We start from the raw sequence: 24,192 nt of genomic DNA, 5'->3' as shown, positions 1-24,192 counted from the left end.
CTCCCCACTTCAGCCTCCCAGAGTGCTAGGATTACAGGTGTGAGCTACTGCGCCTGGCCCACATACACATTTTAAATGTCATAGATTTTATTTTTTTTAGAAGAGTTTTAATTTTACAGAAAATTGAGCAGATGGTACAGAGAGCTCTCTTCCCCGCTCAGTTTCCCTATTATTAACATTTTGCATTAGCTGGTACATTAGTTGCAATTGATAAACCAATATGAATACGTTATTAACTAAAGTACATAGTTTACTTTAGAGTTCATTTTTTGTGTCGTACAATTGTATTGTTTTTGACAAATGCTTAATGTCATGTATCCACTATTACACTATCATACAGAATAGTTGCACTGCCCTAAAAATTCTCTGTGTTCCACCTATTCATCCTTCTCCCTCCCCAGAAACCCTTGGCAACCCATGATCTTACTGTCTTTAAAGTATTGTCTTTTCCAGAATATCACATAACTGGAGCCATACAGTGTGTTACCTTTTCAGATGGGCTTCTTTCACTTAGAACAGGCATTTAAGTTCCCCCATGGTTTTTTGTGGCTTTATAGCTTGTTTCTTTTTATTGTTGAGTAATATTCCATTGTATGGATATACCGTACATATTTTTAAATGGAAAACAATTCTGGTTTAAATTTTTGAATTGGTAATATGAAAACTTGATTAAAACAATTTAAAAAAATATCCCATTCCAGTAGCTATAGCTAAAAAGATTTTTTTAAATTAAATTTAATTAATTAATTAATTAATTTGTTTTTGAGACAAAGTCTCACTCTGTTGCCTGGGCTAGAGTGTCATGGCATCAGCCTAGCTCACAGCAACCTTAAACTCCTGGGCTCAAGAAATCCTTCTGCCTCAGCCTCCCAAGTAGCTGGGACTACAGGCATGTGCCACCATGCCCAGCTAATTTTTTCTGTATATTTTTTTAGTTGTCTAGTTAATTTCTTCCTATTTTTAGTAGAGATGGAGTCTCACTCTTGCTCAGGCTGGTCTTGAACTCCTGAGCTCAAAGGATCCACTTGCTTCAGCCTCCCAGAGTGCTAGGATTACAGGCGTGAGCCACTGTGCCCAGCTCAAAATTTTAAATACAAAGAAGTTTATAATAAAAAGTCTCCTTTCACTCTTATCTCCCCATCTGTCCAGGTCCAATCCACCCTCAGGCCTCCTACAAGTAACTACTATTCCTGGTTTCCTGTGTATCCTTCCAGAGTTTATTTTATTATGTACATAAGGGAACACATAGTGCACATTTTTTTCATTTAGTATATCTCAAAGTAATTTCTGTGTCATTAGAGAGCTTCCTCATTCCTTTAAAAATGTATTCTTGTGTGTATTGTGTTTAAATAATTTATGTAACCAATCCTGCATTGGTAGACAGTTAGTTGTTAGCCTTTGGCTATTACTAAACATGCTGCAGTGAATAACCATCAATTTTGTTCCTTGTGAGTGTATCTGCAAGGATAAATCCCATAAAGTGGAATTGGTCGATCAGGGGCATGTGCATTTGAAATATTGATAGATGTTGCCAAATTGTTCCTTCATAGGGGCTATGCCATTTTACATTGCCACCAGCAATGTAAGAGAATACCTCTCTTGCCAACAAAATAGATCAAACTTTCGGATTTTGGCAATCTGTTAAGTAACAAATAGTCTCAGGGTAGATTTAATGTGCATTTCTTTTATGAAGTTGAATGTCTTTTCACCAAGTTTAAGGGCTATTTGGTCTCCGAAAGGTATATACACACATATATATACATAAACATATATACCTACATATCTATACATGGAGAGAGTTTAAGACAGTGACTACAGCCAGGCATGGTGGTGCATGCCTGTAGTCCCATCTACTCGGGAGGCTGAGGCAGGAGAATTGCCTGAGCCCAGGAGTTTGAGGTTGCTGTAAGCTAGGATGACGCCATGGCTCTCTAGCCCGGGCAACAGAGTGAGACTCTGTCTCAAAAACAAACAAACACTGTAATCCTAGCACTCTGGGAGGCCGAGGCGGGCGGATTGCTCGAGGTTGGGAGTTCGAAACCATCCTGAGCGAGACCCCGTCTCTACTAAAAATAGAAAGAAATTAATTGACCAACTAAAAATATATATATACAAAAAATTAGCCGGGCATGGTGGCGCATGCCTGTAGTCCCAGCTACTTGGGAGGCTGAGGCAGGAGGATCGCTTGAGCCCAGGAGTTTGAGGTTGCTGTGAGCTAGGCTGACGCCACGGCACTCACTCTAGCCAGGGTAACAAAAGTGAGACTCTGTCTCAAAAAAAAAAAACAAAAAAAACCACAAACAAACAAAAAGACAGTGACCACATTCATTAATCAGCTAAAAGGGAATATTTATATCACAGATAATTTTGTATCCAATGAATAACAATATCAGTGTCTAGCAGTACCTATATTTTTGCTAAAGATTTTATTAATTTTATCTCATTTACCTAGTACTCAATGAATCTATGAAATATTTGAAAAGCCTACTTTATTCAGTTCCTTGAGTGTTTGCTCTTTGAATTATATGTCTCAAAGGCTTGACATATTTGATATACTGGTGCTTTGGTGAGTAGAAGTTGGTGGTCCCTCCATAAAGTGGCTTTCCCAGGAATGCTAATTCAGTGGCAATGATGACAATGAATCTACAAATAGAAGTCTCAGGTTGGTTGAAAAAGCTTCAGTGGAGTCCAACCACCCTTAATACTTGAATCCTGGACAAATGCTCCTTCATGCTCTGTTGCATATTTGTCTTAACTCCCTGTCTTAACCACCATCTGGAAATTCATACTGCCCTTAGCACAGTCATACTACTCACTGGCTTCCTCATGGTTCATCAAACCATATAACTCTGCTGAAATGTATTTGTTTTTAGTTGAGAACCACCTCTGTCTATTATAGTTTAGTCTTTCTTAGAGGCATGCTGTTTTGAAGCATTCACTGTCAATTTAATGACCACTTAAAACCACTCCCTAGAGATTAAACTGATAAAATATTTCCTGATTTAAAATTTTAAATACCTGTAAATTTTAAAATTTGTTTTTGTTTTGTTCTGTTTTTACAAATTATGATGCCACTTGAATGTGTACGCCTAGAAAAGAAAATACATGTAGAGAAAAGAAAATTGCAGAGACTGGAAAGCCCTAGGCATTCATTGAAACAGAATAGCTAAAGCTGAATACCCTTTGGTAAGTGTATCTGGAGACCTCTTTTTAGGATTATGGTATGAATTACAGGGATATCTGTTCAATGAATATCTATAGATATACTTTTCTACCTGCTAGCCAGGGATTGTATTTGCCTTTTTGACTATTAGTGAAGAAAACAATCTTTCATCATGTTGGGTAAACTAATCCTTTCCCCACTGACTTTGTGGATTAGGAACCTGTAATCATGGCCTGGCATGGCTTAAGAGCTTAAGATTGTCATTAAAGTATAGCTCAATGATGTTCATGTCTGCAGTCATCAGAATGTAGTGATAAAAATTGTTAATGCCCAGGCCTGAAGAGAGAGAGGAAGGTCTGGTAAGGAGGTGAAATAAATATAGAGCTCTCTGTGTAAGACCCATAAAAGATTTCCAGCCTTATGAAAGCTACTTATTGGAAGCTTCTGCCAGAGGCTGAGGTGTGTCTCTGTATGGTTGGGTGTGTAGAGCTCTCTAGAGCCGAAGGGCAGCCTCTTCTGGTCCCAGGTTTGCCAAACACACCACCTACGTGCTGACCTGAGTATAAGCATGAGGGTGTGAGGTTTAGTTTTTACTCCACCTAATTTGGTGAGGTGCATGGTTTCACTCATGCTCCAGATTGCCTCCTTTATTTCCATGGGACCTGCTTATTTTCACTAAGGTTGGTCAGTGATTCTTGCTTCACTGGCAAAACAGGTAACTCTAGGAAATCAGAGGTGGTTTTTCTCCTTTGGGGGCTGTGCATTTTGAGGAATCACAACACATTGGATAGTTTTTTTTTTTTTAAGCTATAGTTTTTGAAGTCTTCCTATATGACTGACACTGTGTCTTATATAATCTTCAAACTACCATATGAAGTAGGTACTAATTGTTAGTCTCATTTAGGAGTTATTAATATCTCATTTTACAAATAAAGAAAATGAGACTTAGAAAGGCTAATTGATTTGCACAAGATCACACAAGCAATGATGCATAGTAAAGCAGGGATTCAAACCTAGATTTGTCAGATTTCATAGCCTGTGTTTTTTCCTCTCCACTAAAAAGATCAAAACAAACACACCAAAATAATAATTGGCTGAAAGGGCAGTGGTTCTTGCTTCCCTGTTAATAAGCATGGAGCTCTTAAACAGTTCATTAGTTGCAAATAAATTTCCTAGAAACAGGAATTATATTTTACTTATCATTGTATACACTCCTATACTTAATTCATATATATGTTAAATGGAATATGGATAATATGACCATAGGGTACCCCAAATGTGAGTAGCTAATAAAAACTAAGACTTTTTAACAACTTACTAAGTATTAACACTAGGTACCATTTTAGGTGCTTTACATATATTAATACATGTGAAGATAATTTCAGTTGTTATCTCCATTTCACAGATGAGGAAACTACACAGAAAAATACCAAATGACTAGTTAGTAAGTGGTGGAACCGGAATTCTAATCCAGCAGTCTGATTCAAGTCCACATGGTTTTAAACTCTATTCTATAAATACCTTGAACAACTCCAAAAATGGGGCTTCAACTATTGCATAGATGTGTATGAGGATCCTAGAATAAATTCAGGTGAATCTAAAGGCTTCATTTAACATTTCTACCATGAGGGGGCATCCTAGGAATCACGATGGATCAGAGAATGGTAAAATTCCAGTTCGCTTTTGCCATTGGCCTCATCTCTCAGAGGCAGGCAATGAGGAAGATAACTTCTAAACCATTTGGGAGAGTTTCATTGACAATAATTTATGTACTTTGGGTAGCTGTGTGACCTTGAAGAAGTTACTTAATCTCTCTGTGCCTTAGTTTCCACATCTGTAAAATGTTGATAATAATAGTACTTACCTCATACATGTAAACGTTTAGAGTAGTGCTTGGCTACGACCTTGTGCCTACATTGTGAAAATAGGGTATACAAAGAGATCATCTTTTTAGAGCACCTCTATAGGTGCACAATAAATATTAGCTATTATTACTATACTTTTATAAAAAATCTGTAGCGCACCTTTGGCAACCATGAAAGTGTACCTCTCAGATCTCCTACTGTTGGGAGGGCGGGGTAATTGATTTCCTACTTCAGCTATGAATCCAACACCTTATTCACACTGATATCACACTTCCCATGGGTTGCTCCCAGTCAATGACTAGGCAGAACAGACCCACTTCTATGAGATGTGTGATGACTCTGGTGAGCAGCTTTGGCTTGAAGACTCCTACTGCACTGCTGTTAAGTCCCTTCCTCCCCTCTCTCTCCTTTACTAGGCCCAGACCTGCACTATGGTCTCGCAGCTGTATCAGACTCCTCTGGTTCCCTTCCCATTTTCTGTCCTGGGTGTTTCACTCCGTACATCTTTTGCATGTCTGATCCTGTTTTGTTGCCTGTTTCTCACAGTACCTGGGCTGAGACAACATCCAACAGTCACTGATATAGTCCCTCCCAGCTATGAGGTTAATACAGTTTCTTAAGCCTTGGCAAAGGTTCTGACATAGGACTCTTTCTATGTGGAAGATTCTTAAGCATTGTTAATCTTATTTTTTGTATTTGCTGATACTATAGTGCATGATAGCTACTTGTCTGACAGCCAGGCACAATTTTTTTTTTTTGCTTTTGAATGAATCCTGATATGTAAACCCATCTTTGTTTGAATATAACTTGTACACCACCCAATTCTATACCAGGAAACAACGCTCTTTACAATAAATTAGCAGAAATACTCTTAGGACCTTAAGTGGGTTGTTGTAGAAAGGAAATGAAATAAAATAAAATATTATAAATGTTATACTGACTTCCTAAATATTTGGAAACTAGGTTTATAATATATAAATCTGGTCACTTTAAAATAGTTATGAACATGGTCATAAAATCACCTTTCTTTTCTTCTCCCTCCCCCTCCTTCCTTCCTTCCTGAATACCTTCTCTATATAAAGCAAGGCATGAATATAAAGTATCCTTCATCATAAATGGGAGAGGGGACATAGTCATAAATTACCATAACACAAAGTGACAGTGTAATACGTGCCATTATAGAATGTGTGAACTCTATGGTTCTAGAGCCAACAGCTATTTTGGCCCTTTCCCAGTTTGGTTGTGAGCTTCTCACTTATGGCAGGGGCAGCAGTTCCCTTGGTGGCCTAGTTTTGGAATGTGCCTTTTGGGAGTTGTTCCTGTAAGTTCAGCCTAGACTCTCTTCCTTCCACCTTGCCAAGGATTCTGTAAGCTATTTAATAAATATAATAAATATATTTCTGTTGGGGGGAAAAAAAAGAGCAAGTGAGTTCTTAGGCTTGTTGTTTCTAGTCCTTGTGTACCCCCATTTCTCCAAAGTAAATTCAGGGTGATTTCAGTGTTATTCTAGGGTTTTAAAATAGCTCTTTAAATTTTTTACCTTGCTTAACATTTACACATTCAAGTAATCATAAAATCTTCCAAATGCTACCCAAAGTTGGGGGTCACTTTTATTTGCACAAATAGAATATTTGCTAAATGAGTAATTCTAGGTGGCTAAGTGGATAATTGAAGTTTTAAAAAGTAATAATAGTGGATCAGAAGAGACAGGATCCATTAGACTATCTTGTTTATTATCCTTTTTATATCCTTCATAATACTTATCACAGTTATTTTGTTTATCTACTTGTATACTTGGTTACTGTCTGTTTCTTATTAGAATGTAAACCATGAGGACAGCCTTTTTTCTCTCAGTATCTCTAAAGTCTAGCACAATGCTTGGCCCAAGTGAAGTGTTCAATTCTTGAATGAATGGTCTGCTTTAAGTAGCAGAATAAATTTTAAAATAAATGGGAGAAAGGAATTCAGTTCAATAAATAGTTATTGAATTCCTACCATGTGAGAGAAACTATGTTTTTCCCCTTTCCATGAATGAAAAAACGCATGACTGATTAAAATCAGCCCTGGATTCTTTTGGATTTAAACTCTGATTATATCTAAGGTTAATTTTCTTGGTTAATAGCATAGTTTCTATGTTTTGGTTATACAACACTAAGATTTAATCCATTTTTTAAACTGGTATTTTAAAAAGGAAGGATTTTTATACAATTTTGGATAATTTGGGGGCATCTCCAAAAGATCCTTTCCTTTCATTGGGCAGAGTGATATGCTTTGATTAAAACTGGAATTACCCTTGTAAACTAATCCCTAGGTCCTTTTTCTGTGTTGGGATCACCCTTGCACTACTTCCCTAGGGGCCTTAGGAAATAGCTCATTCTATGATTGGAATTTCAAGTCAAAACACATTTATCTGAGCAGAATTTTAATGATTTATCAAAGAGAGGAGGGATTTTCCCAAACACATCTGAACTTACCAAATTACTGATCCCATTAGCTATGTTTTTTTCTTAAGCACCTTTCTTTAAACAAAGCAATTACTGCTGAAATCATCAAATGTATTTTTCATAAAAGCTTTTGACTAAGTTTTGTTTGATTAGCAGGAACCTAGTAAAAGTAAATATTGTTTGAGAAGGCACTTTCAGAGTCCTTTCTTTTTCTTCATTGAATTAGCTTTTTAAAAGCACTATTCTTTGGAGAGAGTAAAAGCCTTTTTTCCAGCTGTCCTATTGTGTAGCTCAAGGTCTCCTTAATACTATTATCTGGCCCTGAGATTACAGGTAATTGTGATAAAACATAAGCTTCAGTTTCTGTAATCTCAGACAGAAATCTGCTTATGCCCCAGGACTTCATATCAGGTGTTTGTTAAATTCAGACCTCTCTCACCTGGAATAGCCCCATTGGCCCCCAGCAAACAGAGGCATCTGGTAGGTATAGGACTGCATTAGGACTAGTTGCTTTTTTTTTTGTAATTCTTATGGCAGAACTCCTCCTGTGGCCAACTTACATACAACTGTGCTCTAAATGGGAAAATTATATATTTTAAAATAGGCATGTTTGAAACAATAACACTTTTGAATGTAAAATGTACGAAAGGCCACATGTCTTTGGCTTTGCTTGTCAAATGGAGAGGCTGCCAGAACCACTCAGCTCCCTGGTTCTCATGCCCCAAAGTCCTGCAAATTGACACGTAAGTAGGCAACACACAAAGAAGTTCAGTCCATGAGAAAGTGAGTTTGGGCGCTTGGGCTGGCCTCCTTTCTCTCTGTATGGAGTTCTTTCTAGCTTTGCTTCTTCTGTCCCATCTTAGTTTTTCAGAAAGGAGAGATTAAATGTGTCTGGTATTTCAGCATGTTAACTGCATGGGCAACATGAGGCTAGCACTCAGGCCACTGTTCAGCCTGTCATATGGAAGGAATTGCCTTTCAGAGGAGATTATAATTGTGTATGTAGCCACACAAATGCACATTCTGCCTGAAGGAAAATGCACAGAAGAGGACGCCTTATGCTGCCACTCAGATCTCTTTGTGGAAGGCTGCATAAGAAAACCCTTACATGGCATAGTCACCTCTTTGGGGCTTAATGAGTCATCTTTTTGTGTGGTGGCTACTTAAAAAAAAAAAAAGGGGAAGAAGAATTGCACTCTTCCCCAAGTGAGTTGCTTTTATTGGCCCTGCAGCTTTGTCTAAGAGTTTTGTACATTACTGATGACATCATTTACAATGCTAGTGCACAGACAGTAAACAAAAAATAATGTAGCTTTTGGGCACCTAGACAAAACCTACCTAGTCCAATTTAGAGAAATGATAACAATAAGCTTTATAAACATTGAACATGTGAGCTTAAACAACAAGCATGATTCCAGTCTTTTTGGAATGTGATGTGTTGAAAGATGGCCATAGAGAAAACTAGAAACTCAACACTCTTGAATTATGTGCACTTCAGACTTGGGTCCATGGTCTAGTGTTAATCCAAAGAAGTGTCTTCTAGTTAGTGGATAAAACTAAGGCTACAATGTAAGTCATTAAGCTCCTTGAACCATTGCATTTTACCTATAAAAATGGAAAAGGTAATATTGCCACCTACCCCACAGGAATGTTAGAAGATTGAGAAGATAAACAATCATGTGGAGTTCTTTATAGGGTTGGTGTTTTGTAAACAGAAAATACTATTCCCCTTGATCAAATTTCCCCAACAAATGGGGTTGATAAAAGCTACCTCACAGAGGGTTGAGAGGATGAATTAATTAATATATGTTGACTATCTTCAAAGTCAACTATTTAATGAGACTTAAAATTGATTGTCTTTCTTGATAGCCTGTAAACCGCTGAACCTGCTGTTTAGACACGATTACCTTATAAAGTCTCACATGTGCAATCTTTTGCTTTATCTTCAAGGGTTGGCATGGTAAAGAATGGTGAACATATAGGAAAAAGAAAATAGATTAGGCCAGATGCAGTGGCTCACATTTGTAATCCCAGCACTTAGGGAGGCTAAGGCAGGAAGATCGCTTGAGGTCAGGAGCTCGAGACCAGCCTAGGCAACATAAATAAGACTCTGTCTCTACAAAAATAAAATGAAAAAATAATTAGCTGGGCATGGTAGCATGTGCCTGTAGTCCTAGCTACTCAGGAGGTTGAGGTGGGAGGATCAATTGAGCCCAGGAGTTGTAAGTCTCAGTGAGCTATGATCATGCCACAGCACTCTAGCTTGGGCAACAGAGCAAGACCCTGTCTCAAAAAAAAAAAAAAGGACAAAAAAAGAACAACCCTGCCTTTTGTTCTCTTCAAGGTTATATTTATAAATAGCCTTTGGAGTCTTGCTAATCTTTGTTGTCATGCCTGGACATAGAGAGTGTTTTGACCTTTGCTCTTCTAGCAAATATTTATTTTTGATCTCATATTTCTAAAGGAGAAACCAACGTACAAGGAAAAGAAATGGTTGTTGATTTGTCTCACATTGTGAACTCTTTCTTATCTTTCCTGGGATGGTAAGAGAAAATATAATAACTATTGTTGAAGGACTTGACATTAGGCTCCCCAGTTGGAAAGTTCTCAAACTCAGTCAAATAATAAAAACACCTTTGGTTGTTATCTTTAGGGAAGAAGGAACACCAGAAAACAGTTTATATATTTTTTTTTTTTTTTTTTTGAGACAGAGTCTTGCTTTGTTGCCTAGGCTAGAATGAGTGCCGTGGCATCAGCCTAGCTCACAGCAACCTCAAACTCCTGGCTCAAGCAATCCTTCTGCCTCAGCCTCCCAAGTGGCTGGGACTACAGGCATGCGCCACCATGCCCGGCTAATTTTTTCTATATATATTAGTTGGCCAATTAATTTCTTTCTATTTATAGTAGAGACGGGGTCTCGCTTTTGCTCAGGCTGGTTTCGAACTCCTGACCTCGAGCAATCCGCCCGCCTCGGCCTCCCAGAGAGCTAGGATTACAGGCGTGAGCCACCGCGCCCGGCCAACAGTTTATATTTTTAAATGATAAAAGTATTGCTGACATAAAAGTATCTTCTTCCATTTTTGTTAGTATTTTCATAAGATTTTTAGGCAACAAAACCTGAGAAGATCCCTCAGGTAATTGTACAAGTTCAGAATTTCATCTTTTGTTTCCAATTATAGTTAATAGTATTTGGGTAACTTTATTTCCCAGATTTCATTTGCTATTAGGTGACACAAAAAGGGAAAAGGCTATTTTATTTAAATTCTAAACCCTTAGGCAGGGATCATGTCTCTTACCTTTTTTTTTTTTTTAATACAGAGATAATATTTCAACTTTTAAGTAGTACAACTGCCTTAGTACTTTCTTAAATGAAAAATTATGTTCACATAGGTGTTCTTAGTATGCCATCTAGAATCATTTTCATTTCCAGAAGGACTGGAGGTAGCCAGCAATCTCATTTAGTCCTCACAATAGAATAGGTAGGCACCAGGCTGCTTCCACTTTTCCTTGAGGAAACTGAGATTTAGGTTATGTAACTTGTCCAAGGCCACTGAGCTAGAGTGTTTGGAGCTGAAGTTTGAATGAAGTTTATCTCACTCCAAAGTCAGTGTTGTTAGTTAGCCTCTTTGCTTGCTTTCAGGTCCTGTTACTTCTAAGGACCCTCTTTCCCATATATTTCAATAAGGATTTAATTGTCAGAACTTAAATTTCTATAGAATATATGATATATTCCTTAGATTATTTGGCATAATATATAGAACATAATTTAACATTTTTTGAGGATGTGGTATCATCATTTTAGACATTATTTATTATATTATGCTATAGATATACTACAACATTTACCCATGAGGTTGGATGTTATTTTTATTATACATAGGAAGAAATAGGGGCTCAAAGAACGTAAGTGAATTTTCCAATGTTTACATAGATAGCAGTTGGTGGAGCTAAGATTCTGATTCCAAATTTAGTGGTTTAGGTGCCAATCAATGTTAGTTAAGTTTGACTTTATAGTTATTAATTAATGACGAGAACTACCCCCCACCCTCTGTACTCACAACTTTCCTCTGTCCAAACTAATGTTTACTATGCTGTTGAGGTCTACTTAGGTTTTGCACTTCAGGTGGTTTTTATGTACCTGATCTCTCAGGGTATAAAGTAGGGTGAGGGTGGAGCTGCAGTTATAAAAAGATCCATTGCCCCCCACTTCATTCTCCACCCCCCAGGGCAAAGACTTGTACAAGAAAGAACTTTATTTCTCTCTTATTTAACCTAAATCTGGGATGTGGAAGGCAGGGTCTGCTCTAGGAAGTCATCATAGGATTTGTGGCTAGCAGGGAAATCATCCCATTTGAAACACATGGTTTCCAAGGGTGCCTCAATTGTAGCCATTTTTAGCTCGTGAAAATGGGTAGGAGTGAGTCCTGAGGACCTTTTAAGCAAGTGAAGCAGAAGTTACAAACATCACTTGTGCTCACATTTCATAGGTGATAACTTAATATAAGGCCCCTGCTAACAACAGAAGGGCTTGGGAATTGAAGTCCAGCTATACAAACATGTGCAAGAAGAATGGGAGCATGGATTTTGGGGTGAAAACAAGAATCTGCCATACCTAATATATACAGTGGAGATGTCTCTCCCACTCAAAGTAAGGTGTTGTTGGTAGCTGCTTGCCCTTACTTATGGGTGAAGCACACAGGTATTGGTGGGTATTTGACTTTTTCTCCCCTATTTCTAACTCTTGAAGTACAAAGATATTCATCCCTTCTCCCTGTGCTCTACTGTCCTGCCTCTTGCTATCACTGAGCTCAATTGCTCCCTTTTTATTATTATTTTCTTTCATAACTCTGTGTTACCTGTCATTTCCCTGTGTCACTTCCTGTCCTTGGTGAACATTTTCAACTAATCGAAATAAATTGTTCACTTTAGTGAGCACATGTAATTTTAGGGTTTTGGGGTTTTTTTAGTGGGTTTTTTGTTTGTATGTTTGTTTGTTTTGTGACAGGGTCTTGCTCTGTTGCCTAGGCTAGAGTGTAGTGGTGTCTTCTTAGCCCAAGCGATCCTCCTGCCGCAGCCTCTTGCATAGCTGGGACTATAGATGCATTCTACCACACCTGGCTGATTTTTTAATTTTTTTGTACAGACGCTCTTGTTCAGGCTGGTCTGGAACTCCTGGCCTCAAGCAGTCCTCCTGCCTTGGCCTCCCAGAGTGCTAGGATTACAGGCACGAGCCACCGGCACCCAGCCTGGGTTTTGAGTTTTTTATAATTGTGTTTGTTGCTGAGTGTTGGAAGCGATTGCTGAAAGTGGGAGTTGGAAGCGATTGTTGGAAGTGATTGCTGCAAATAAATTTTTTTCTTTTTTTTTTTTTTTTGTTTTTTTTTGTTGTTTTTTTTTTGTTTTTTGAGACAGAGTCTCGCTTTCTTGCCCAGGCTAGAGTGAGTGCCGTGGCGTCAGCCTCGCTCACAGCAACCTCAGACTCCTGGGCTCAAGCAATCCTCCTGCCTCAGCCTCCCGAGTAGCTGGGACTACAGGCACGAGCCACCATGCCCGGCTGATTTTTTATATTATATATATTAGTTGGCCAATTAATTTCTTTCTATTTTTATGGTAGAGACGGGGTCTCGCTCAGGCTGGTTTTGAACTCCTGACCTTAAGCAATCCACCCGCCTCGGCCTCCCAGAGTGCTAGGATTACAGGCGTGAGCCACCGCGCCCGGCCCAATAAATTTTTTTCTTTTGGGAATTACAGACCCATTGTAGAAACCTAAATCTTGTCTCCAGATTATTGTAGCTAGTTCTACAATAAATAAAGATATTTATCTTTCTAGACTGAGAGTGATTGGTAAGAGATTTAGGAGAACAAGAAAAAGGTAATGCCGTACCGCGGAAGGGAGGGTAGAGAGTTTCAAGATGGAGGGTGTGTTCAATGGTATCAAACACCTCAGAGAGGTCAAAGAAGATAAGAGCTGCAAAAGAAGCTGTTAGTGGCAGTAGGTGAGGTTTCCATGGAGTAGTGTGGCAGTATGCCAGATTTTCCTGCATTGAAGAACAGACGAGGCTGGGCACAGTGCTCACGATTTTAATCCCAGCACTTTGGGAGTCTGAGGTGGAAGGATCATTTGAGCCCAGAAGTTTGAGACCAGCCTAGGTAATTGCTAGGGCAACATTGAATCTCCCAATTTTGTAGTAAAAGCTGAAAATCAATTCTGAGCTCTCTCTACTCTTTACTCTCTCTCTCCCAAACGAATAGGTAACCTGCTGGGACTCTGTTTTCATAAACATCTAAAAGAGCTGAGAAAAGAAATGTAAGTTTTTCTCTTTACATTTCCCCAGCTCACAGCTTTCAGAATTTATTTTATAGCCTCAAGGTGTTCCTGAGAAGCTCCTGGATGGACAGCCTGGAGGTAAACTCCAAGCCTTTGTTTCCCACCCAAAACCATATTTCAGGGGCAAAAATCACATCACCTGCGATTGGCCTGACTACATTTGAGAAATAACCAAGTCTCCAGAAACAGAAAAAAACAAGGAAGCAGTCAAAAAGATGACACCTGCTTCCCAATCTTTCTAATTTTAATTTTTTCCCTTTCCCATAACTTGACCTTCCTTTTCTTATGCATATATAATAAAAAGGGCCGAATATTAGGTTTACTTAGAGTGGGAACCCCAAAAGTATGTATAAGACATAATACTTAGATAGTGATCATAAAGCCTGTGAAACAAAAGCTCCAGTAGTCTGGAAAGTCCAAGGTTATAAATCTAACTTCGACCACAGACAGCTGCAGCACTGGTGTTCCTATTCCCCCTCATAAGGAGAAACATACCCCCCTCTTCTATCTCTGCAGGTGTTGCTCACTCCCCCCCGAAAAACCCTCTATAAAACCCAAGGCTTTTCCCTCCCTCCTGGTGGACACTCTTTGGCCTCCACCCGTATACTCAAAATAAAACAGCATTTTGCTACACATGAGGCTTCACGTGTCTCCTCTTGGCTCTGGACCTAACAGTAATGTGGAGAGACCCCTACCCATTCTTCTACCTCTACCAAAACTTTAAAAATTAGCCTGGCATTGTGGCACATGCCTGTAGTCCCAGCTACTCAGGAGGCTGAGGCAAGAGAATCACTTGAGCCCCAGAGTTGGAGATTGCAGTGAGCTATGATCATGCCACTGCACTGGAGCCTGGGTGACAGAGCAAAACAATTGAGACTAGGCTAGATTCATTTCAAGAAGTTTAGCCAATTGGAAAAGGAAGAGGGGGTGATAACAAGAGAAGGGAGGGAGAGTTTGTTGATTTTAGTTTTTTAGATAGGAGAGACTTGAGTATGTTTTTAGGCTTAAGCAAAAGAAACCATTGTATGTAAGGGAAGATCCAAGAAAAGAAAAGGATGCATAATAACTGATGAAACACATTTTCAGAAAAGGTGGGAGAAAATTCTGGGCTCAAAGACAGAGTTGCAAGACTATTTTGGAGGTGGGATTCGGGGCCATATTTATCCACTGGGCATTATAGGCATGGTGCCGAACCTACAAACAGTTATGGGAGCTTTGAAAGTATTTGAGAACTGAAAAAAAATATGCTGAAGTATGAATAAATGTTTAATTACATTTCTATGAAACATAATCTAACATTTAATATTGACTTTCATTTTATTATATTTGAAAGCAATTTATAGTTAAGATCTTTCTGAATTAGGAAGGATTCCCAGGTGAGAAATCAGATCCTAAGGTGATCTTAAAACAGTTCTACGAGGGGTATCTATATTTGAACAAAAGAGGTAGAAAGTAATAATGGTGAAGAACATAGCTACACTAAAAAATAGAACTAGAAATTGATGTTCTTTACCTGGTGCCTTCTTCTTTGTCTTTCAAGTAAGAATCAAGATTATCTTCTTAGAGAAGCAGAAGTGAAAGTCTTGAGGGGAGCAAAGAAAGTTTGTATTAGTTACTGTGGGAAGGAAAAAAGATAGCTTAACTGGGGATAAGTGTAAGAATTCTGGATGGTATTAAAACATGAAGTAAGGCTGCATAAATAAATCCATTGAAAAAATAAGTGACTTAGAACATTAACAGGAACAAAAGTTGACTATTATAAATTGGTAAAAGAAAAACTACAAAAGTATTACAAAGTAATTATATATCTCTATATAGATATGGATATAGATGTTTTTCTTGGTTTGTTTTTTATTTTGAAGACAGGGTCTCACTCTGTTGCCTGTGACATCATCATAGCTTACCACAACCTCCAATTCTTGGGCTCAAGCTATCCTCATGCCTTAGTGTCCTGAGTAGCCAGGACTATAGGCATGCACTACCATGCTCAGCTAACTTTTTTGTTTTGGGGATAGAGACGAGGTCTCACTCTTGCTGAGGCTGGTCTTGAACTCCTGGCCTCAAGCAGTCCTCCTGCCTTAGCCTCCTAAGTGCTAGGATTACAGGTGTAAGCCACTGCTCCTGGTCACAAAGTAATAATTAGATAAAACAATTAAAAAACTTTTTTAGGAAAACAAGATATTACAAATAATGGATAAGAAGAGGGAAGATCCAAATAGCGTAAAATTCTATCTACTTCTTCCATTGAAGAAAGTCCAAAGAATTGTTGGATTTAAAATTTGTGATGTTTATTTTTCTTAGCTACAGGACTTTAAAAGTCAAGTGGATCTATAAGAGTTATAACCCACAGATACATGCGCATACACACACACACACACAAATAGCAATACTCCACCCCACAACCTTTTTACCTCTGAGTCTTACTCCTCAGAGGAGACCACTTTCAAATATATCACTGTTTTAAAAAAATTTTGTTGCATATTCTAAAATAACATGTTTGAACTACTTTTCTTGATTTTTTTCACTTTTAATGAAAAGTGATATTATTTAATGATCTTTGTTATGGAAACAGAGGATTTTAGACCTCTTATATGCCTAAACATCTCTTCCTCCTAGTCTTCCAATAAAATTGTAACTTTTGGTTAAATCAATATTCAGTATTTGTTATGACTATGGAAATTCTATTTACATATATCATGTAGTATCCTATTATGATTACATTTTTCCATTTTACATACTTTTTCTTTTTCCTGCAATTAATAATTACCTGTCTTTTTTTTTGGAGACAGTTTTGCTCTGTTACCCCGGCTAGAGTGCCATGGCATCAGCTTAGCTTACAGCAACCTCAAACTCCTGGGCCCAACCAATCCTCCTGCCGCAGCCTTCCGAATAGCTGGGACTACAGGCATGTGCCACCATGCCCGGCTAATTTTTTCTATATATTTTTAGTTGTCCGATTAATTTCTTTCTATTTTTAGTAGAGACGAGGTCTCGCTCTTTGCTCAGGCTGGTTTCGAACTCCTGAGTTTGAGCAATCTGCCCGCCTCAGCCTCCCAGAGTGCTAGGATTACAGGTGATTACCTGTCTTTTGTACTTCATTTTCTATGAATTTAGCTTTAATTCATCCCTAAACTTTTCAGCAAAAGATCAGTTTTCTCTCAGTTAATAAACATATCAGATGTTCTCTCAGTTTCAATTTCTTTAAGATAACTTTTCTGAAGTACTTCTTCACTTAACTGGTCCCCCTGCTTGATTCTGACCTGGTTGCTCTCTCAATTCTTTTTCTTTATCGTGGGTATTACTTATCTGAAGTTATATTCCATATTTCCTAAAGCCTATGTCTTCCTTTTTCCTTATATACTCTTTTTTGTCAGATTGTATCCTCCAGTAGCTTTCTGAGAAAGGATGCATGCAAAATAAAGTTTGGGGGAATCTTGTGTCTCTGAAAATGTCTTTATGTTACCCTTACACTTGATTGATAGTTTAGGTAGGTATAAAATTCTGTGTTGGAGCCGGGCGTGGTGGCTCACGCCTGTAATCCTAGCACTTTGGGAGGCTGAGGCGGGCGGATTGCTCAAGGTCAGGAGTTCGAAACCAGCCTGAGCGAGACCCCGTCTCTACCAAAAATAGAAATAAATTAATTGACCAACTAAAAATATATATACAAAAAAAAAAAAATTAGCCGGGCATGGTGGTGCATGCCTGTAGTCCCAGCTACTTGGGAGGCTGAGGCAGTAGGATCGCTGAGCCCCGGAGATTGAGGTTGCTGTGAGCCAGGCTGACGCCACGGCACTCACTCTAGCCTGGGCAACAAAGTGAGACTCTGTCTCAAAAAGAAAAAGAAAAAAAAAAAAATTCTGTGTTGGAGATACACTTCCCTTAGAATTTTTAAGATACTTCTCCATTATCTTTTAGCTTTCTGTGTTACTGTTTAGATATCTAATGCTGTTCTGATTTGTGATATTTCATGTAGATATACTTTGCTGTGTATCTTTTTTCATTCATTGTCTTGAGACCTTTTCAGTATGGAAATTCATACATTTCAGTTCTGAGAAGTTTTCTTGAATTATATGTTTGGTATTTTCTCATGTTTGTTCTGTCTCTGGAACTGTTATTACTGAGACATTGAACTTTATGGATTTATGCTCTTATTTTCTTGTCTTTATCCCATCTTTTCTGTATTTTTTGTTGTTTTTATATATGCTGTGAATATCTTTAACTTTTCCAATCCTTCTGTTGAATATTAAAAATATCATTACTGTATCACTATCACTACTATAGTAGCCAGGGTTCTCCAGAGAAACAGAACCAATAGGATATATGTTGATATATAGATATACAGTTGACCCTTGAACAACAGGGGTTTCAGCTGTACAAGTCCACTTATATCCTGATTTTCTTGCACCTCTGCCACCCCTGAGACAGCAAGACCAACCACTCCTCTTCTTCTTCCTTCTTAGCCTACTCAATATGAAGACAACAAGGAGGAGGACCATTATGATGATCCAGTTTTACTTAATAGTAAATATATTTTCTCTTCCTTATAATTTTCTTAATAACATCTTCTTTTCTCTAGCTTACTTTATTCTAAGAATACAGTATATAATAAATATAACATAAAAAACGTGTTACCTGACTGTTTATGTTATGGGTAAGGCTTTCAGTCAAAAATAGGCTATTAGTACTTAAGTTTTGGGGAGTCCAAAATTATATGTGGATCTTCAACTACATGAGGCTCAGCATCATTCTAACCTCCATGTTGTTAAAGGGTCAGCTATATAGATTTATTATGGGAATTGGCTCACATGATTATGAAGATTGAGAAGTCCCACCATTTGTTGTCTACAAGCTGGAGAATCAGGAAAGCTGGTGGTATAATTCAGTCCAAGTCCAGAGGCTTGAGAAGGGAGGTGGGATGCATATGCTGGTGTAAGTCCCAGAGTCTGAAAGCCTAAGAACCATAAGCTCCAGTGTCTAAATGCAGAAGAAAGAATTTGCTCTTCCTCTGCCTTTTTGTTCTATTTGGATCCTCAGTGGATTGGATGATGCCTTCTCACATTGGTGAGAGTGAATCTTTTTTACTCAGTCCACTGATTCAAATGCTAAGTTCCACCAGAAACTCTCACAGACACAACCATAAATAATGTTTTACCAGCTATCTGGGCATCCCTTAGCCCAGTCAAGTTGACACATAAAATTAGCGATCACATTTACTGTTGGTATTTTTAATTTCCATTCACTTGTCTTTTGTTTTCTGGATTCATGAATGTAATATTTTATCTTATCTTTCTGAGAATATAAATTGTGGGGTTTCTTTTTTTGTTTTATTGGTTTTTCTTTGTGTGTTTGTCTTCTGCATTTTCTCTTTTTGTTCTGAGTTCCTTTTTTTCTGCTTGTAATTTTTTATATGTTTTTCATATAAAGGCTTTCTCAAGTTTTTGGAGCTTCTTGGATGTCTGTTCAAGTGCTGAGTAGGGAAGGGTCTTACAGATCAATATGTAGACTTTTATGTAATTCTCCTGTTTTGAGTAGAATACCTCTGTCTTCAGCTGTTCTTGGTGTTTCAAGTTCAACATCCTCCTGATTTCAGCCTCTCAATAGAGAGTAAGCCTTTACTCTTAAACCTGAGTAGAGAAGGAGTAGTAACTTTACTATACAAGGTTGGGAAGAAGATTTAGAAATATAACTGCTTCAGGCCGGACACGGTGGCTCACGCCTGTAATCCTAGCACTCTGGGAGGCCGAGGCTGGTGGATTGCTCGAGGTCAGGAGTTCAAAACCAGCCTGAGCAAGAGCGAGACCCCATCTCTACTATAAATAGAAAGAAATTAATTGGCCAACTAATATATATAGAAAAAATTAGCCGGGCATGGTGGCGCATGCCTGTAGTCCCAGCTACTCGGGAGGCTGAGGCAGGAGGATCACTTGAGCCCAGGAGTTTGAGGTTGCTGTGAGCTAGGCTGATACCATGGCACTCACTCTAGCCTGGGCAACTAAGTGAGATTCTGTCTTAAAAAAAAAAAAAAGAAAGAAATATAACTGCTTCTTATACAGACTTTTAACCAACTCTTTGTTTTTAACTTTATTTATACCCATGTCTAAAGACATGGGTATAAATCAGACATACCTGATACCTACAGTTCCTAAGCCTTTCTGATGTTGTGTAATAGAATGTTCATGTTTCTTGTCTTCTTTCCTCAGTATAGTCAATTTACTTTTTAGCTTTTTTCTGTCTACCTCAATAGTTATTACTTTTTTGTCTAATTTCCATTTTCCAAAATTTTAACATTTCTTATCTGCTGCTATCTTCATCTTAACTTCAACTCTGTTTTTATAAATCTTTGTCTTTTATTGAGATATAATTAACATGCCCATTCAGTGTTTTTTTCTAAAAAATACTTTTTTAAGAGATGGCATCTTGCTGTGCTGTCCAGGCAGGTCTTGAACATTTGGGCTCAAGTGATCCTCTTGCCTCAGCCTCCTGAGTAGCTGGGACTATAGGGGTGTGCCACCATGGCTCACTAAGTTTTTATTTTTTGTAGAGAAAGGGTCTTGCTATTGTCCAGGCTGATCTGGAACTCCTGGCCTCAAACGATCCTTCCTCCTTGGACTCCCAAAGGGCTAGGATTACAGATGTGAGCCACCACCCCCAGCCCCTTTGCCTATTTTTAGTTGGGTTGTCATTTCATTGTTGAATTGCAACAGTCTGTACATATTCTGGATACTAGATGCTTATCAGATATATGATTCGCCAATATTTTCTCACATTTTGTGGGTTTCCTTTTTACTTTCTTAGTGTCCTTTGGAGCACAGAAGTTTTAAATTTTGATGAAGTCCAATTTGTTTGTTTTTTCTTCAGTTACTTATGCTTTAGTTGTTATATCTAACAAATTGTTACGTAACAATTACCTAAACCAAGGTCACAAAGGTTTACATCTATTTTTTCTTCTCAGAGTTTTATAGTATTAGTTTTTACATTTAAGTATTTGATCCATTTGAGTTAATTTTTTTTATATCTTGAGGAAGAGATCCAAAATCATTCTTTTTTACATATGGATATCCAGTTATCCCAGCACCATTAAAAAAAAAAAAAAAAGATTATTCTTTTACTATTGAATGGTCTTGGCACTTATGTCAAAAATCAATTGGCCATAAAATATATGAGTTTTTTTTATGGACTCTCAATTCTATTCCATTGGTCTATATGTCTGTCTTTATGCCAATGCCACACAATCTTGATTACTGTAGCTTCGAGTAAGTTTTGAAATTAGAATGTGAATCCTATAACTTCATTCTTTTTCAAGATTATCTTGGCTGTTCTGGGTCTTTTGCATTTCCACATGAATTTTAGGATCAGCTTGTCAATTTCTCTCAAAAGAGCCAGTGGGATTTTGCTAGGGACTGCATTGAATTTATAGATCAATTTGTGAAGTATTGCCATCTTAACAATATTAAGTTTAATAAGCTATGAACATAGGATATCTTTTTAGGCCTTCTTTAATTTCTTTCAACAGTGTTTTATAGTTCTCATTGTACAAGTTTTATACTTTTGTTAAATTTGTTCCTAAATATTTCATTTCTCGATGCTATTATAATTAGAATTATTTACTTAATTTCAATTTTGGATCGATCATTGTTCATGTATAGAAATACAATGAATTTTGTACAGTGATCTTGTATCCTGCAACCTTACTGAACTAGTTTATTAGTTTTCTTGTTTGTATATTCCTTGGGATTTTTTATAGACCAGATCATGTCATCTACAAGTAGAGATCATTTTACATCTTCCTTTCCAAACCAGATGCTTTTTATTTCTTTTTCTTACTTTTTTTTTTTTTGAGACAGAAGTCTCGCTTTGTTGCCCAGGCTAGAGCGAGTGCCCTGGCGTCAGCCTACCTCACAGCAACCTCAAACTCCTGGGCTCAAACAATCCTACTGTCTCAGCCTCCCGAGTAGCTGGGACTACAGGCATGCACCACCATGCCCAGCCAATTTTTTCTATGTATATTAGTTGGCCAATTAATTTCTTTCTATTTATAGTAGAGATGGGGGTCTCACTCTTGCTCAGGCTGGTTTTGAACTCCTGACCTCAAGCAATCCGCCCACCTCGGCCTCCTAGAGTGCTAGGATTACAGGCATGAGGGACTGTGCTGGGCCTCTTTTTCTTACTTAATTGTGCTAACTAGAACCTCCAGTTGAATAGAATGTTAAGTAGAAATGGTGAAAGTGGACATCCTTGAGTTCTTTTTTTATTATTATTATTTCAGCATATTACCGAGGTACAGATATTTAGGTTATGTATATTGCCCTTGCCCCACCCAAGTCAGAGCTTCAAGCAAGTCCATCCCCCATCCTTGAGTTCTTAAAGGGGGAAAGCATTCAGTTGTTTGCCAGTATGTATGATGTTAACTGTGTGCTTTTTGTAGATGCTCTATCAAGTTGAGGAAGTTACCTTTTATTCCTAGTTTTTTTAGTGTTTTTTTTTCATGAAAGAGTGTTAGATTTTGTAAAATTATTTTTCTGTATCTCTTGAGGGTCACCTATTAGGTGGTAGTGTTTAAGTCTTTTTTTAAATGCCGTCAGTGATAATTTAGCAGAGGTTTTGGAGGGCAAAAACGAAAACACTTATATTTAACCTGATATGTTTAACTTAAAGATCTAAAAGAGATTAAAAAAATACTAAGAATGGATGTAGTTTGTTTAAAGTTTGTCATAGCTAGACGTGTTTAAGAAATTTGGTAGTTTAAACAAGATAACTTTCTGATCATGCTTAAAACACTTTAGTCACTTTTTAAAAAAATGTATAATTAAAATAATAAATAACAGCCTATCATTCCCCCAAAGAAAAAGGAAAAGTATAGGTTTTTATTGAATGATTCAGCAGTTTTCTATCTGGTCTCATTGCCATCAATTCTTTCTCCTATTTCTTCCAGAGTGATTCTAAAATCTAAATTGGATCTGGATAAAATATTTTAACAACCTCCCAGATGAGCATGGCATACAAACCCTGTGATATGGCAGCTTTTTCATTCCATCTAGCACTAGTCTTACTTCAAACCGATTTCCCCAGCTATTCTGAACAATGTGCAGTTCTAGAACTCACAGTGCTTTCTTTCTCTTGTCTCTGGGCTTTAGTACAGACTGTTTTGTTTCTCAAACTTTTTGGTTTCAGGATCTCTTTTTTTTCTTTTCTCTCTCTCTTTTTTAATTAATTTCTTTCTCCTTTTTATTTTTTTAACCTATGGCAGAGAGTATTGCTGTATGAGTCAGGATCTCTTAATACTCTTAAGAATATTTTTATTGAGGATTTCACTGAGATTTAGTTTAGGTAGCATGTATCAAATTGACTGTATTTGAATTTAAAACAAATGTTAAACATTAATTTAAAATAATAAGCCTATTTCATATTAACATAAGCAGCAATTTTTATGAAAAATATGATTTTCAAAATCAAAACAATTAGTGAGAAGAATAGCATCATCTTATAATTTTACATATCTCTTTAATCTATGTTTATCCCAGAAATATAAGACTACTCTTATCTATAATAGTTATAAGAAAATGATAATTGGAAATACCTATAGGGGCATATTAATAGATATTAAAAACCTTTTGATAAAATTAATTATCTAATTTTTTTTAGTATCTAATCTTGATCATCCCCCAAACAACTAAAAATAGAGTGCTTCTAAGTTATGTTATTCACTTAAAACTAAGAGAAGCATTAGAGTTATGTTTCTTAAAAACAAGAAAAAACAAGGAACTACTGTCCTTTTCCCTCTAGAGCCCTTAGATCCACTGTTAGTTTTTAAAGTGTTGGATATTTCTATCTTACAGTAAGACATGAAAAAAAAAATTTTTTTTTTTGAGACAGAGTCTCACTTTCTTGCCCCGGCTAGAGTGAGTGCCGTGGCGTCAGCCTGGCTCACAGCAATTTCAATCTCCTTTGCTCAGTGATCCTACTGCCTCAGCCTCCCAAGTAGCTGGGAGTACAGACATGCACCACCATGCCCAGCTAATTTTTTGTATATATGTTTTTAGTTGGTCAATTAATTTCTTTCTACTTTTGGTAGAGACGGGGTCTCACTCAGGCTGGTTTCGAACTCCTGACCTTGAGCAATCCGCCCGTCTTGGCCTCTCAAAGTGCTAGGATTACAGGCGTGAGCCACCGCGCCTGGCCAAAGATGCATTTTTATATTTAAAAAGATGGATATAGGTCAATTGTAATTGGTAAAAGTTTTTCATTATGCACTGCTAGTGGGAATATAAATTGACATATTTTGGAAAATTGTTGGCAGTATATACTAAAGCTGAACATATGCATACCCTGTGACCTTGGGTGTAGGTGTTGAAACAGGGAAATAAGGACATATGTTTGTTAAAAGACTTATTC

The 24,192-nt window shown here is 37.5% G+C and overlaps 1 protein-coding gene across 4 annotated transcripts in view; it reads left to right on the top strand.

The window, feature by feature from the left end:
- Positions 1-24,192, top strand: part of CSTPP1 (centriolar satellite-associated tubulin polyglutamylase complex regulator 1) — a 182,458-nt gene that overhangs the window by 1,453 nt on the left and 156,813 nt on the right. Inside the window, exon 2 of one of the 4 annotated variants that reach the window (XM_012789364.3) lies at positions 18,261-18,321. The exons of the other annotated variants lie outside the window; for them this stretch is intronic. The gene's annotated coding sequence lies outside the window, so the exon portion shown is untranslated. The remainder of the gene's footprint in view (positions 1-18,260; positions 18,322-24,192) is intronic. 4 annotated transcript variants of the gene reach the window in all.

The sequence above is a fragment of the Microcebus murinus genome, chromosome 4, assembly GCF_040939455.1.
Source record: "Microcebus murinus isolate Inina chromosome 4, M.murinus_Inina_mat1.0, whole genome shotgun sequence".
Classification (NCBI taxonomy): domain Eukaryota; kingdom Metazoa; phylum Chordata; class Mammalia; order Primates; family Cheirogaleidae; genus Microcebus; species Microcebus murinus.
The sequence above is the reverse complement of the archived record's forward strand: the minus strand, read 5'-3'. Positions and strand labels throughout refer to the sequence as shown.